At 45.3% G+C, this 14,768-nt stretch overlaps 1 long non-coding RNA gene and 1 pseudogene across 4 annotated transcripts; both read left to right on the top strand.

The window, feature by feature from the left end:
* The first annotated feature begins 394 nt into the window (after nucleotides 1-394).
* Nucleotides 395-14,768, top strand: part of LOC138418899 (protein-tyrosine sulfotransferase 2-like) — a 28,390-nt pseudogene continuing 14,016 nt past the window's right edge.
* On the top strand, nucleotides 1,288-13,962 carry LOC138418900 (uncharacterized). 4 transcript variants are annotated; one of them, XR_011248772.1, is made up of 9 exons: nucleotides 2,491-4,611; nucleotides 4,720-4,810; nucleotides 5,333-5,417; nucleotides 5,614-5,741; nucleotides 6,094-6,248; nucleotides 6,539-6,672; nucleotides 9,438-9,533; nucleotides 10,110-10,457; nucleotides 13,400-13,962. It is a non-coding gene; the product is annotated as an uncharacterized lncRNA (long non-coding RNA). The 4 variants fall into 4 exon arrangements; XR_011248770.1 differs by lacking the exon at nucleotides 9,438-9,533 and having other exon boundaries at nucleotides 1,288-4,611; XR_011248773.1 differs by lacking the exon at nucleotides 9,438-9,533 and having other exon boundaries at nucleotides 6,094-6,450.

Genomic DNA, 14,768 nt, shown 5'->3' with positions numbered 1-14,768 from the left:
TTAACATAGATAAATTAATGATATATGGAACGAAACAAGCCCTGAAACCCTTAAACTGTTGGGTTGCCCAGTCCAAGGGATGCTGATATTTGTACTACACAAGACAGCAACCAGTTAAACGTGAATTGTTCATGAAACAATATCATATACATCTTTAAAAAGACGTTTGGTCACCAACTAGCAAAAGCTGTTATGGTTTAATTTCTTTCTATATATCTTTGGAATCTATGCTATCTTTGGGAAATCTTAGAAGACGATATTGTATATTATTGTTAAAGAAGCCTCATCATTGAGGGAAGTTAACAGTAGGGATTTGGATATCCTTATTAATTATAAATACTGACTCCTCCTGTCCAGCAGGAAGAAGCCAGAGAGGATTCACTTGTTTCGCTGATCATGGACAAGGTCTTGGAAGTCCCAGAGCGGGTGGGGGCTGAATTTCTCACACAGAAGGTAACAAAACTTATAGAAGCTATTTTAACAACATGTGGAATGGAGCAAGCCCTGAGACCCTTTTACTGGTTGATCCCATACCCAGTCAGAGGGATACTAACATTTGTACTACACAAGATTGCTTCGGTGGCATGCAACTGGAAGGTCGAGAAATTTTTTAAAAATAAGAGCGTATATATATTTGAAAAGATGGGTAATCAACCAACAGAAGTGATTGTGGCTTGATTTCTATTTATATATGCATTTGGGAGCTATAGTATCTTTGTGAACTATGTTTGGGGCTTTTTGTGGGGGGAGGGAGGCTTTTCATTTCTTCTGCCTCTTTGAGAAACACAGGCTTTATTAGGTTACTGCTGGGCAGAGGTTACAAAAGGGCTTCTGGGCTTCCTCCCAGGCTGGAGTAGATACTCCCAGAGGAGTAGTGTGTTTCCTCTGCCCTCTCCCTCAAGGCTGAATGCAGATGGCCCCATGTAGCCGGAAGACCTCTCCCTGCAGGACTGGTTTTTCCCTGATGTCCTGGACTGGATGCTCTTACGCGGCAGGGTCACCCAGTCTGCCCGAGAAGGCACCTGGCTGGCCAGGAAGTTGCCCACTCTATCTGGGGATCTGGGCAACAGAGGGGGTCTGCCAAATGAACCTTTAATGGGCATCTGCCCTGTGGGTGCCGACTTGGGAGTTTGGGGCGGGCTGATCCAGACCTGAGGGGAGGGCGAGGAACCATGGGGCCTTGAGAGGAGTCAGGGATGCGTGGGCCCGGGCAAGGGAGGGAACTGGGTGAGAACAGAGGGAAGGAGAAGCTCCAGGAGCCCTCAAAGGGTAAGGACCGTTCTGGGAGGGGACGTGTGGACGGTGTGGGCCCCAACAAGCTCTGTGCTTCCCGAGGGGGGCCTGTAGGCTGGCAGTTCCAACAGCGGGAGAGGTCACTGAGGCCTCCTTTTGCCTCAAGAACTGAAGCTGCACAAGCAGCCCCGCCCCCGCTTTCCCTTGCCGCTCTCCCTTCCCTTCCTCGAGGGCAGTGACCCGCTCTTCATTCTCTGCCCCGTAAACTCGTCCCACTTCCCGGCTTTCTAGGTCCTTCTGGGCTCTGCCTACCACAGTCTTCCTCATTCTTCCTCATCCTGTGCCCTCGCGTTCTAGATTCTTCTGCCCGCGCTCCCCGCCCCTCCCTTGGCTCTGGCTCCTCTCCAGCCTCCACTTGTGGCATCAGTTAGTTTCACTTGCTCACACATCTCAGCATCTTGGAAGCTCAGCGGAAGGACATTTTAAGTCCAGAGATGGACATTCCCTTTTTTCTTACAAATACTAGTTTGTGGTATTTTGTTAGATTCCTCATGTAAGTGATATCATATAGTATTTGCCACTGTTTTCTCCCACTTAATAGATTCTGTTTACTCTTTTATTTTATCTAACCAGAAGTATCTAAAACTCACCCACTGAGAAATGAGAAAGGGCACAAATGAACTGATCTACAAAACAAATAAAATTATAGATGTAGAAAGGAATCTGATGGTTACCTGGGGTAAGGAGGGGAGGGATAGATTGGAAGACTGAGGTTGACATGTACACAGTACTGTATATAAAATAGGTGAGGAGTAACGGCCTTGTGTACAGCACAGGGAACTCTACTCAGTACCCTGTCATGACCGATATGGAAAAAGAATCTAGAAGCGTGGATATATGTATAACTGGCTCACTTAGCGGTATAACTGAAACTAACACAACCTTGTAAATGTTAGGTTAAAGACCAGGACACCAGAAAAGTGTCTAACAGGCTCTGTAATGGCGAAGCGCTCCCCGGCAGGGTTCCCAGACCCGAGCGAGGCAGGTCGAGGAAGTCCGCGCCCGGACTGTGTTGGGGGTGGCTTTTATCCGTTCGTTGCGAGGGATGGTCAGGCTAGAAGGACAGGGATTTGGATAGGTCGCGAGGCCGAGGCGTCACAGGCTGACAGGTCCTTCTACGTGGCTGGGGTGGGGCGGCTTTAGCTGGCGAAGTGTGCTGTCTTCGGTCCCGGGGATCTGCGAGGCTCCTTCCGATAGGGACCTCCCCCGCCGGCAGGAGGGGGAGGAGGGGCGGCCCATCATGGCCCCCGGGGTCCGGCCTTACAGTAAATCAACTATACCCCCAGAAAAAAATTTTTTTAAGGAAGGAAAAGAACAAAACTCTTAATGAAAACGAAAATGAAAGTCAAAGCAATATACATGTACCAGGTACATACCAGTGTCTGGTATATATTGTAATAATATGTATACTATTGTACACCTTGGGAGCTTCCCCGGTAACACAGTAGTAAAGAATCCGCCTGCCAACACAGGAGATGCAAGAGATGCAGGTTGAATCTCTGGGTCACGAAGATCCCCTGGAGTAGGAAACGACAACCCACTCCAGTATTCTTCCCTGGAAAATTCCATGGAACTAATGGGCTATATAGTCTATGGGGTCACAGTCGGACGTGACTGAGCGCACACACACAGACGTAGATAACATAATGATAGATATCATGTTATGTAATATATAATATAATACATAGTAAATGTATGTCATATTATGTAACATACATAATATAACATATGGTAGATACATGTATTACGTTTGTATGCAAAATATATATTTTCCGTGGGTTTCTCGTAGATAAATTAATGATATATGAAACAAAACAAGCCCTGAAACCCTTGAACTGTTGAGTTGCCAGTCCAAGGGATGCTGATATTTGTACTACACAAGACAGCAACCAGTTAAACATGAATTGTTCATAAAACAATATCATATACATCTTTACAAAGATGTTTAGTCGCCAACTAGCAGAAGCCGTTATGATTTAATTTCTTTTTATGTATCTGTTCGGAATCTATGCTATCTTTGCGAAATCTTAGAAGACGACATCGTATATTATTGCTAAAGAAGCCGCATCATTGAGGGAAGTTAACAGTAGAGATTTGGATATCCTTATTAATTATAAATACCGACTCCTCTGTCTAAGAGAGAGGACTGATTTAAAACTGGGCAGACATCACTAACATGATAACAGGTTTCAGGGACACAGATTACCAGCTTGGCTTCCTGTGGTGGCCGCTAAACTGTGATTTCCTTCAACACTGGCAAACATTTGGAAATCTAACTTTTGCTGTTCTAAGCAAGACACCAACTGTGCCTTCCTGGCAATGCATAGACTTGACCCTGGACATAAAGGATTACCAAAGTGTCTTGTGGTCTTCTGCCTGGTTCTCTGCTGACCGAGACTCCAACGGGGCGCAGAGCAGAGGAAGGGCCAGACGGTGACCGGGCAGGACCCTCGGACCCAGCCGAGTCTTCCACCTGCCTTTGGTCTGTAGAAAACCTTTCATCAAAGAATAAACTTGGGGACTTCCTTGGGGGGTCCAGTGGGTGAAGACTCTGAACTTCCCCTGCAGGGAATGCAGGTTTGATCTTTGGCTGGGGAACAAGAATCCTACTTGCCGTGCGACGCGGCCAGAAAATAAAAAGTAAAAAGAATTTTTAAAGAGTAAATTGAATCAGAGAAGTGAGAAAATGCAGAAAGAAAAGGGAAACAGTCAAACAAGCCAAGATAATAATACTTCAGCCATTAGACAAAGTCAAGGACCTTTATTTAGTTCTTCCTCAAGGCCTATAGATATTGTTCTCTGTCTTATATGTGAACTTTTTAGCAGATAGTCAAACCCCTACCAGGTGGAGGAAGTTAACTGTATGTTGCCCACAAGCAAGTCAACCCCAGACCACTTGGATCCAGAAGGTTGATGACGCTGCCTCTTCATTACCTCACCACTGACCACGGCTTGGTAAACACTGTGAGACACCTCACTACCACCACCAGGCCGGGACACACGGTCTTAAGGTATTGCCTGCTGTGGCCCTCTTTGCCTCGCCAAACAGTAAAGCTAATTTGTTTCTACTTCACCCAACTCTTCCTTAAAGGTTTCATCCCGCACCACTGTACAGAGGCCGGATTTTGGCAACAAATTGGGCGTTCGGTGTGCGGTTGACTTAGGGGCAGCCCCACGGGGGTCCCCTGGCTTGATCCGACTCTCCAAGGTCATTCCTCCAAGCCAGGCTCTTTAGAGAAGGCAGAGGGTTGGAAGATTCCTTCAGAGGCCAGGTTGCCTGGGACCCTTGTCAAGAAGGCTGAGCTCCAGTCATACGAGGTACTGCATCCAGGCAGTGGGGGCTCTGAGTCAGAAGTGGAGGGCGAAGGAGGACCACCCTGGAAGCTGGGGAGGCCACCTTCGCCTTAAAGGAGTTTCTTTCTCTAGCCTATGCCAGCCTGAATTTTTCTGCTCCAAAGAATTATTTGGAGGAAGGAGAAAGCATCGGGGATGTGGAGACACCTTGGTCAGCATCTGGGTAAGTCCCCAGGTGAATATTCTGAGGCTCCTTTGAAACAGGAGGGGAAAGGGCAGGGCACAACCTTTGACATATCCCGAGGGCGCAACAGAAACTAATTACAATCAAATGGGTTCAAGATGGCCGACAAGTCAACTTGACGAGACCTTGATCCTTGGTATAAACTCACTGTATCACATCAGCAAGCTAAATGGCACGTCCAAGGTGCCAGGACAGTTCCGAGGTCAAACATCAAAGACCAAAAAGTGGGCCGTGGTCCAACTCCTGGAATTCCCCTCCCCTTCCTCAAAACTCTTGGGATAATCCTCCCACTTATGAGTCTGTGAAATTAGCCAGCCCATGAAAACTAAGCACACCACGTTTCCAGGCCGTGGCACTCGCCCTCTGTAATGGCTCACACTCTGTCTGTGGGGAGTGTTTCTCTATGAATAAATCCACGTCTTACCCATCACTTTGTTTCTCACTGGATTCTTTCTGTGATGAGACATCAAGAACCTGAGCTTTCTTATGTCTTGAAACCAGGTCTGTGATCTCAGCTGGAAGACCATGGGTTTTGGCTGGGTTCGAGGTTTGAGTTCCAGCGCATGGGTTCAAGTCCCAACCTGCGGTAAGCAGCTTCACCTTCCACATGCTCATCTGAGGAACTTTCGATTCCATCTGGGGAACATTCAGCTTCCATCTGGGTATTTCATTTTGGAAATTCCACCTGTAAGATACCACTTGGATAAAAATCACAGGCTGAGCAGGAATTGGAAGCAGCCACTCTGAGCTTTATGCTTTCTGTTTTTCTCCCCCTGCTATAGGCTTTCATTAGCTGGTGAGGTCTGGTTTGCATTTGGTTTACTCATTTCTGATCAAAATTGGAAAGTGCCTCTTTGATTCCATCAGACAGCCTCATAAGAAAAATTTTGGCTGACTGGTCGACCTGTAGGTAAGGAAAAGATATTTTAACATCGAGTGGTCACGATATTCTTTAGATGCTGGAGAGAACTGATTGGGATGAAACTCTTGAAATTCCAAAACTGGCTCTTTTTGCATGTGCAGTTAGAGAAAGCTGGCTTGAGAAAATACCTATACATATATATATATATATATATATATATATTTTTTTTTTTTTTTTTCCCAAAAACACTGACCCTGAGAGAACAGAAACATTCTAATATTCTTAGGAGAAACTTGAAGTTAAGCTTTGTCATGTCCTTGAAGTGTTAGGGAAAACAAACTGAAACTGCCTACCCTGGCCAGGCACCATAGTAACTCTTTGCCTATGTACTTCAAAACAGGAAGTCCTGGTCAGAAATGTGGAACTAACAAGCTACTATGAACTGGAAGAATTCAGGAAAGTCCAGAAGGAGAGACACTGGTTCATATGTCCTACCGGCCTCCCAGAATCCTCCTCACTGGAATCCATCTTGGCTGAGCGATGTTTGCACCACCAGTAAGGACCCTAAGTCAGAATGATTGGCCAGAGACAACCCAGAAACTTATCCTATTACCATAAAACTCGAGAACTCGAGCCACGTGGCAGAACAGTTCTCCTGGGCTCCGTTTCCCCGCTGCTCTGCCCCTGGGCACCCCTTCCCAAGAAGGACTCTTGCTTTCTCAGCATGTGCATCTCCTCACACAATTCATTTCTGAAGGTTAGACATGAGCCCACTCTCTGGCCCTGGGAGGGGTCCCTTTCCTGCATCAAATGTCAACTCTTGTGGGACCTCTTCTTCACTACAGCTGACATCCTAACCACTTGGGGCTACTCGGTGACCAGCTCGCCCACCAGTGAACCAGAGCCAGTGGCTATAACTGGAACCTTTTGTCCCTGATCTCCTCCTGACGCAGACAACTGGCCAGAGTGCCCTGACCAGGTAAGGAAAAAGAAAATGACTTCTTTCCCTTCCCTCTTTCTTTCCCCTTCCCTCTTTCTTTCCTCTATTCAACCTCTCCTATCCTACCCTTTTCTCCTTCTGTCCTGGTCCTGGATGCAGGAGTCGGTTTGAAGGGCCTCACTTGATCTGAATGTGGGAGCCTGGTCACCTCCGGTGGGCAGAGAACTTGCCCCGTCCTCCCTTCCTAGAAGCCGAGGGAAAAGCCCTGTAACCCCTGGGCATTTGCAGGTGTCAAGAAACATCTGTAAGGCCACCCCTTTTGTCTCCCCTTCTTCCCTTCTTTCAACCTGGCCTCCTTTCCTCCCTTGGAACTCTTTGAAGGCCTGAGATATTTCCATTTCCTCTGTTAGCACTAAGATCTGAAGTTCTGTGTCTCAGTAGGAGGTTTTCTGAGGGACTTCAACCTTGTGTTTAAGGGAGGGTCTGATTAGGACGGCTGGGCCTGTGTGTGTTTTATACTTTGTGATTTGTGATGGCCATTCTGCCTTGTGAACTGGGATAACATTGTGTGGTCACTGTATTGTTTAGATTCCAGAGAAACTTGATTTAGGCAAAACTCTTAAAAGACTCATTCCGAAACTGGTTCTTTTTGCATATACAGTTAGTAAAAGCAAGCTTAATCAAACATCTTTTGAGAATTCTGACTCGGAGGGAACAAGTCCTACTTAGAGAACTTGATTTTCCCTCCCTGTGCCTTGAGACTAGGGCTCTCAGAAACACTTACTTAGACCAGACCATCTGATTCCTGAGACAGAGAAAAATAGGAAGAAGCCTTTAAAATTTTTACCTATTCCAACAGGTATTTATAAACTAGTGAATTTTATGATACCTGATTTTCATGACTGAGTTTAGAAAATGAAGCTAGATCTCCCATTCTGTCTGTCTGGATATATGTATGTCTCAGTATGTGTCTTTTCCTTTGGATAATATTGCAGAGGTTAATTCATAAATGAGCTAAATTTAATTGGCTTAAAGAAAAGTAAGTGCTTACTAATCAAACAATTCTAAATACAAAAGAAATTGAAATGGAGTAAAGACAATCTCTTTAACAAGTGGTGCTGGGAAAACTGGTCAACCACTTGTAAAAGAATGAAACTAGATCACTTCCTAACAGTGCACACAAAAATAAACTCAAAATGGATTAAAGATCTATATGTAAGATCAGAAACTATAAAACTCCTAGAGGAGAACATAGGCAAAACACTCTCAGACATAAATCACAGCAGGATCCTCTATGATCCACCTCCCAGAATTCTGGAAATAAAAGCAAAAATAAACAAATGGGATCTAATTAAAATTAAAAGCTTCTGCACAACAAAGGAAAATATAAGCAAGGTGAAAAGACAGCCTTCGGAATGGGAGAAAATAATAGCAAATGAAGCAACTGACAAACAACTAATCTCAAAAATATACAAGCAACTTATGCAGCTCAATTCCAGAAAAATAAACGACCCAATCAAAAAATGGGCCAAAGAACTAAATAGACATTTCTCCAAAGAAGACATACGGATGGCTAACAAACACATGAAAAGATGCTCAACATCACTCATTATTAGAGAAATGCAAATCAAAACCACAATGACGTACCACTTCACACCAGTCGGAATGGCTGTGATCCAAAAATCTGCAAGCAATAAATGCTGGAGAGGGTGTGGAGAAAAGGGAACCCTCCTACACTGTTGGTGGGAATGCAAACTAGTACAGCCACTATGGAGAACAGTGTGGAGATTCCTTAAAAAATTGCAAATAGAACTACCTTATGACCCAGCAATCCCACTTCTGGGCATACACACTGAGGAAACCAGAATTGAAAGAGACACATGTACCCCAATGTTCATCGCAGCACTGTTTATAATAGCCAGGACATGGAAACAACCTAGATGTCCATCAGCAGATGAATGGATAAGAAAGCTTTGGTACATATACACAATGGAGTATTACTCAGCTGTTAAAAAGAATTCATTTGAATCAGTTCTGATGAGATGGATGAAACTGGAGCCAATTATACAGAGTGAAGTAAGCCAGAAAGAAAAGCACCAATACAGGATACTAACACATATATATGGAATTTAGAAAGATGGCAATGACGACCCTGTATGCAAGACAGGGAAAGAGACACAGATGTGTATAACGGACTTTTGGACTCAGAGGGAGAGGGAGAGGGAGAGGGTGGGATGATTTGGGAGAATGACATTCTAACATGTATACTATCATGTAAGAATTGAATCGCCAGTCTATGTCTGACGCAGGATGCAGCATGCTTGGGGCTGGTGCATGGGGATGACCCAGAGAGATGTTATGGGGAGGGAGGTGGGAGGGGGGTTCATGTATGGGAATGCATGTAAGAATTAAAGATTGTAAAATTTAAAAAATAAAAAACTAAAAAAAAAAAAAAAAGAGAGAAATTGAAGTGAAAGTCGCTCAGACGTGTTCGACTCTTGGTGACCCCATGGACCATAGAGTCCGTGGGATTCTCCAGACCAGAATACTGGAGTGGGTAGCCGGTCCTTCTCCAGGGCATCTTCCCAACCCAGGGATCGAAGCCAGGCCTCCCACACTGCAGGCAGATTCTTTACCAGCTGAACCACTAGGAAATTAAGCTAAATGAATTTCAAGTTCATGTGAACTAGGAAATATTTTGTATTAAACTAATACATGGTATTAATGTTTATTAGTTGATCTAATTAGTATAGACATGTCTTCAGAGTCATCAATGTGACGTGTAATATTTCTGTTCTGCTTAGGGCTTCCCTGTGGCTCAGACGGTAAAGCATCTGCCCACAATGTGGGAGACCCGGGTTCAATTCCTGAGTCAGGAGGAGCCCCTGGAGAAGGAAATGGTAATCCACCCCAGCACTCTTGCCTGGAAAATCCCATAGACGGAGGAGCCTGATAGGCTACAGTCCACGGGGTCGCAAAGAGTCGGACACGACTGAGCGACTTCACTTCACTAGGTTTACGAGAGATCAAATAAGATCTTATTCTATCTGTTACAAAATTTTCAGCAAGAAAAGTAACTCAGTGTGGAAAAAACTTTTTAAGGAAAGTAAGCTCTGTGTTTTCTGTAAGAGAAGGTGTGAGAAATGAAGTAGTACTGAAAAGAGTTAGGCATGATCAGGCTTTTCTAAGATGGAAATGAATTGAGTGGGTAGACGGATTTTGTTAGAAAAGGGCTAGAACAAAACTGGATTTGTTCTATCCTTCCAAAGTAGTCTTGAAATGCTGCTTTTGACAACAGACTGTGTGTTTCTTTGCCTTTAAATGATTTGCATTTGCTTTTGAGATCTCTTGTTACTTTGGTTGAGGAATCAATATTGTCTCACAGTGACAGAAGATCTTATTTGACCAAGTATTTCCAAACGTTTTGACAAGTTCTCCAAATATCAAGTTTTAATTAAAGTTCTTTTGATTTCCAGCTAACCTTGAGATACTTGAGAGCTTCCCCGAGGTATCTTAAAGAAAAATATTTAGGAGTCAGCCCTGAATATTCGCTGGAAGGATTGGTTGCTGAAGCTGAAGCTCCAGTACTTTGACCACCTGATTCCAAGAGCCGACTCATTGGAAAAGACTCTGATGCTGGGAAACATTGAAGGCGAAAGGAGAAAGGGGCAGCAGAGGATGACATGGTTCGAGAGCATCACTGACTCAATGGACGTGAATTTGAACAGACTGGGAGAAAGTGGAAGACAGAGGAGCCTGGTGTGCTACAGTCCATGGGGTTGCAGAGTCAGACACAACTTAGTGACTGAAAAACAACAAATTTGGTATGTTAAGTTAAATGTAATCATTTGTAATTCTGGTTACTGTAACCAAGTTTCTTTATTGATTACACTGTAATCAGATGTTTTACCATTCCTCTGAAGTATCTATAGATACTTTTGTACCCTGGTGCTATCAAGGGTATTTTGCACCGTTAATGCTTCCTTATCAAGGAGATTCATAGAAAGACTGTGGAAGCAGTTACAGTAGTTGCACAGGCTGGATGGTGACTGGGCAGGGATTCTGGCCCATGCAGATAAAAGCAAGGAGCTGTCCTGCCCCTGGGGCCCCTAGATCAGGAATCCAGAGATTTTCACTCCCTGACAGGCAGGGTCGATGTCCCTACTCAGCCTTGAAGTAGTCACAGAAGATGGATCATCGCCCCTCTGCTTCACAAAAGAGTATGGGAATAACATCTCTGAGGGAGGAATGAAATAGGACGAAAGGGAGCAGAACGCAACCTTTAAAAGAATGACGTAGCCATAGGATATGATGAACCCTGGTTAGAACTGTGGGGCCCAGGTCAAGAACTAGGAGATCCCGGCTGAGGGCCTGTCCAAACAGGTGGGGGCTCTTTCTGAACCCCTGAGGTAATACTGTCCAAGTCATCTGTTGGTGTTTTTCTCTTGGGACCTCCCACTCAAAGGCAAAAAGATATTGGGATTCTTTAGCCAGTGGTATGCAAAAAATTGCATCTTTGAGATCCAAGACTGTAAACCACTTGGCACTGGGTGGGATTTCTCCCAAGATTACATAGGGATTGGGTACTGTGGGATGGAGGGGGACTACAGCTTCATTTGTGATCTGGAGATCTTGAACCATTCCCCAGGCTCCATCCTTTTTCTTTACTGAGAGGATTGGGGTGTTACATGGCCAACTGTTGGGGACCAATAGCCCACAAGCAAGGAATTTATTTATTAAAGGCTGTTGTCCCTCCCGAGCCTCTCTTTTGAAGGGATATTGTTTCTTGTTAGGAAACTGAGTGGGATCTCAGAGGACAGTGATGACCGGTTCAGCTTGGTGGGCTCGTCCAGGAGCCCCCTGGTACCACACCTGGGGGTTAATTTTGTCTTCCCATAGTTTTTGGTCCCTCTCAATTGGAGGTGTAATGGGTTCTTCAGTAGTAACCAGGAGCTGTAGGGCTCTGAAAAGCTTCCCATCACAAGGGTGGTCCCCAGTTTAGTGAGTATGTCTCTTCCCATTAAGGGAGTAGGACACTCAGGGACCATCAGAAACTGGTGGGAAAATATTGTCCATCCCAGCAACAAAGAAGTGCTCGGGTGAATCTTTTAGTAGTTGCTTTTCCTGTAGCACCCCAAATGGTACAGCTTTGGGAGGAGAACGCTCTGGAATAGGAGATCAAGACAGAGTAGGTAGCCCCTGTGTCAACCAAGAAATTCTTGGACCTACCTGCCACATCCAGTTGCACCCTTGGCTCCAGCCTCGGTGATGGTTATCTGTGACAGGCGAGCTGGCTGGAGCGGACAGCTTCAGTCCTCTTGAACCATCGTGAGGGTAGGCTTGGCGCTTGACCTTGAGGCTCTTGGGTCCTGAGGGCAGAGTGCCGCCCAGTGTCCCAGTTGATGGCATTTGTGGCAGCCGTTTTAGGAGACTTGTCACGGTTTGGACACTCTTTGGCCCAGTGAAAGGCTAAAGGAGGCCCTCCAAAAGTTTACTAGAAAGGTCCTTCAGAAAAACAGGCCTCCAAACAACTATGAAACAAGTGGTCTCCTCTTGGCCCACTTGCCAATGAAACAACCCCCAAGGAACTCGAAGACCCCAGCTGGCCCAGCCTGTCCAAGGACGTGGGGCCTACCCAGGAGACTGGCAGATGGACTTCACCCCGATGCCACTATATAATAGTCTAATAGTGTATAATAAATACCTATTAGTCATGAGAGATACATTCACAGGATGGACTGAAGGCTTTCCCACCCGGACTGAGGAGGCTGAGGAGGCAGTAAAAAAAGAACTGTTCCATGAAATCATTCCAAGATTTGGTCTGCCCAGGTCATTACAAAGTGACAATGGGACATCATTTACTTCTAAGGCCACCCAAGGGGTCTCTAAAGCATTGGGCATTACTGATTATGTCCATGTGCCTGGAGGCCTCAATCTTCAGGAAAAGTACAAAGAGCCAATCAATTCTTAAAATCAGAGATAAAAGAGATAACCCAGGAGACCTCCCTGGGATGGAAGGAGGCTTTACCAATAGCTCTCCTCCGCACCTGTATTGCCCCTAAGAACAGGTTAGTCTTAGTCCTTATGAGATGCTATATGGGAGACCTTTTGTTTCTGTCCATAACCTCCTTCTAGATCCAGAGGTTCACACCGTCCAGTCTTATAGCATGGCCATTGGGCAATTTCAACAGGATATACGATGTGGGGTATGAACCAGGACCCAAAAGATTCTAAGGAGTCACCACTATATGCTCCAGGGACCCAGGTCCTAATCAAAGCCTGGAAAGATGGGTCCCAAAAAGCTCAACTCCAGCCCACATGGAAGGGCCCCTACCCTGTAATACTTTCTACCCCTGCAGCAGTCAAGGTGCCAGGACATGACTCCTGGATTCACTATTCACAAGTCAAGCCATGGGAGAAAACAGAAGAAGACACTCAATACAGCTGTGAGCCCCTGGGAGATCTCAGATACCTATTCAGGACTACAAATGAGTGCCATTCCTATGAACACACCCAAAATCTGGTTTCTGAGGATAAGATTTCTTAGGATAGCTCTAAAGAGCCAACACAGCTTGGTAGAGACTGTACTCCAAAACAGACAGGAGATAGATCTTCTGATCTCTGAACAAGCAGGGACTTGAGCCATCCTGGCGATGTGAATTTGAAATTGGCTAATGCCCCTACTAGTCCTTGTCATGCTATATTGATGACGCTTATGATTATTCCATGTACTGTCAATTATCTAACCGGTTTTGTCTCTTGCCAGGTCAACAAGCTGCAACATGCAGTGCCAGTTCAACAAAGATATAAAACTACAGCCGACCACGGAAAATACCACTCACCCTTAGATGGACACCGCTATAAGGACTCTGAGGCTTGAGACTAGCAAGAGGGGGAGGCCCAATACCCCTCGCCGTCCCAGTTCAGCAGGAAGTAGCCAGAAAGACCTCGACGCCCCTAATCCCAAAGAATTGGGCCTTCCGTCTCTTGAGGGGGTAATGTTAGGTAGTTAGAATAGGGAAAAGGAGTCCGGAATGGCGGTGGCTACAAGATAAGAACAGAAAAGCCCGCGAAAATAGAACACAAGAAGGTCTGAGGACCGGAGTGAGGACCTCAGGTAAAACAAACAACACTCCTGACTGGCCCAATTTACATAGGACAGGCCCAGGAAAAAAACATATAAAAAGAGGAGCCAAAGCTAGCTCTCTCTCTCTCTCTCACCCGCATGCTGGGGCGCTCATCACTTCGTGTTTTTGGATAAACGTGCCCTCACGCCTCGAAGGTGGATTTTCCTGCTATCTTCTAAATAAAATAGAGCTGTAACACTGATTTGTCTAAGAGCTATAACACGGTCCGTTCAAGGTCTGAGAGCTATAACACGGTCTGTCCAAGACCCGATAGCTGTGACATGCCCAGGGGGCTTTCATGTCCGTCACTCCAAATCTTTGTTGTGACGAGGCAGAACCAATGAGCATACACTCGCCTGATAGACCCAACTAAAGCCAAGATGCAGAGTCGACTTCCACTAGACCCTGAGCCTCAGTATATGCTCACTGTAACATATCAGCAAGCTAAGTGACCATCCACCACCACTGGCAAAGTGAATAACCACGGTTTCACACTGATCTATGATTCTACCTGATTTAGTGTTTCAACCCCTTTTGATATTTTCAACAAAACTTCCTAAATCAAATTCTAATGAAGTCTTCTTGACCCCTAGCTAACTCTGGGATGCTTCAAAGGGCCCCTGAAACAGGACAAAGAGAGATATTAAGCTAATTAGGTTCCTTTGGTGGGTTAAATTACACGGGCAATATTATCAAATGAGTAATATGTTGAGGTCCTTTTGAAAAATCTAAGCTACTCCATTTTGTTAGCAGAAAAACTCCATTTTGTAAGGTTCCGGGAAAAGAGCCTTTGGAAAGCCTGTGACCTCACCCCACCACCCACGAGCCAATTGGACCCCAGACCAGAATCTCCTGACTTAACGTTCAGGAACTCGTGGTCTACCTAGGTAATAGGGACCAATCAAAAACCAACACACAACCCTTTGAAAGAAAGTGACCAATCAGACGTCCCCCTACCTAGAAATTCTTTTTTTTCCATGAACACTCCCTATATAAGCAATGTAACGC

The sequence above is a fragment of the Ovis canadensis genome, chromosome 14, assembly GCF_042477335.2.
Source record: "Ovis canadensis isolate MfBH-ARS-UI-01 breed Bighorn chromosome 14, ARS-UI_OviCan_v2, whole genome shotgun sequence".
Lineage (NCBI taxonomy): Eukaryota > Metazoa > Chordata > Mammalia > Artiodactyla > Bovidae > Ovis > Ovis canadensis.
The sequence above is the reverse complement of the archived record's forward strand: the minus strand, read 5'-3'. Positions and strand labels throughout refer to the sequence as shown.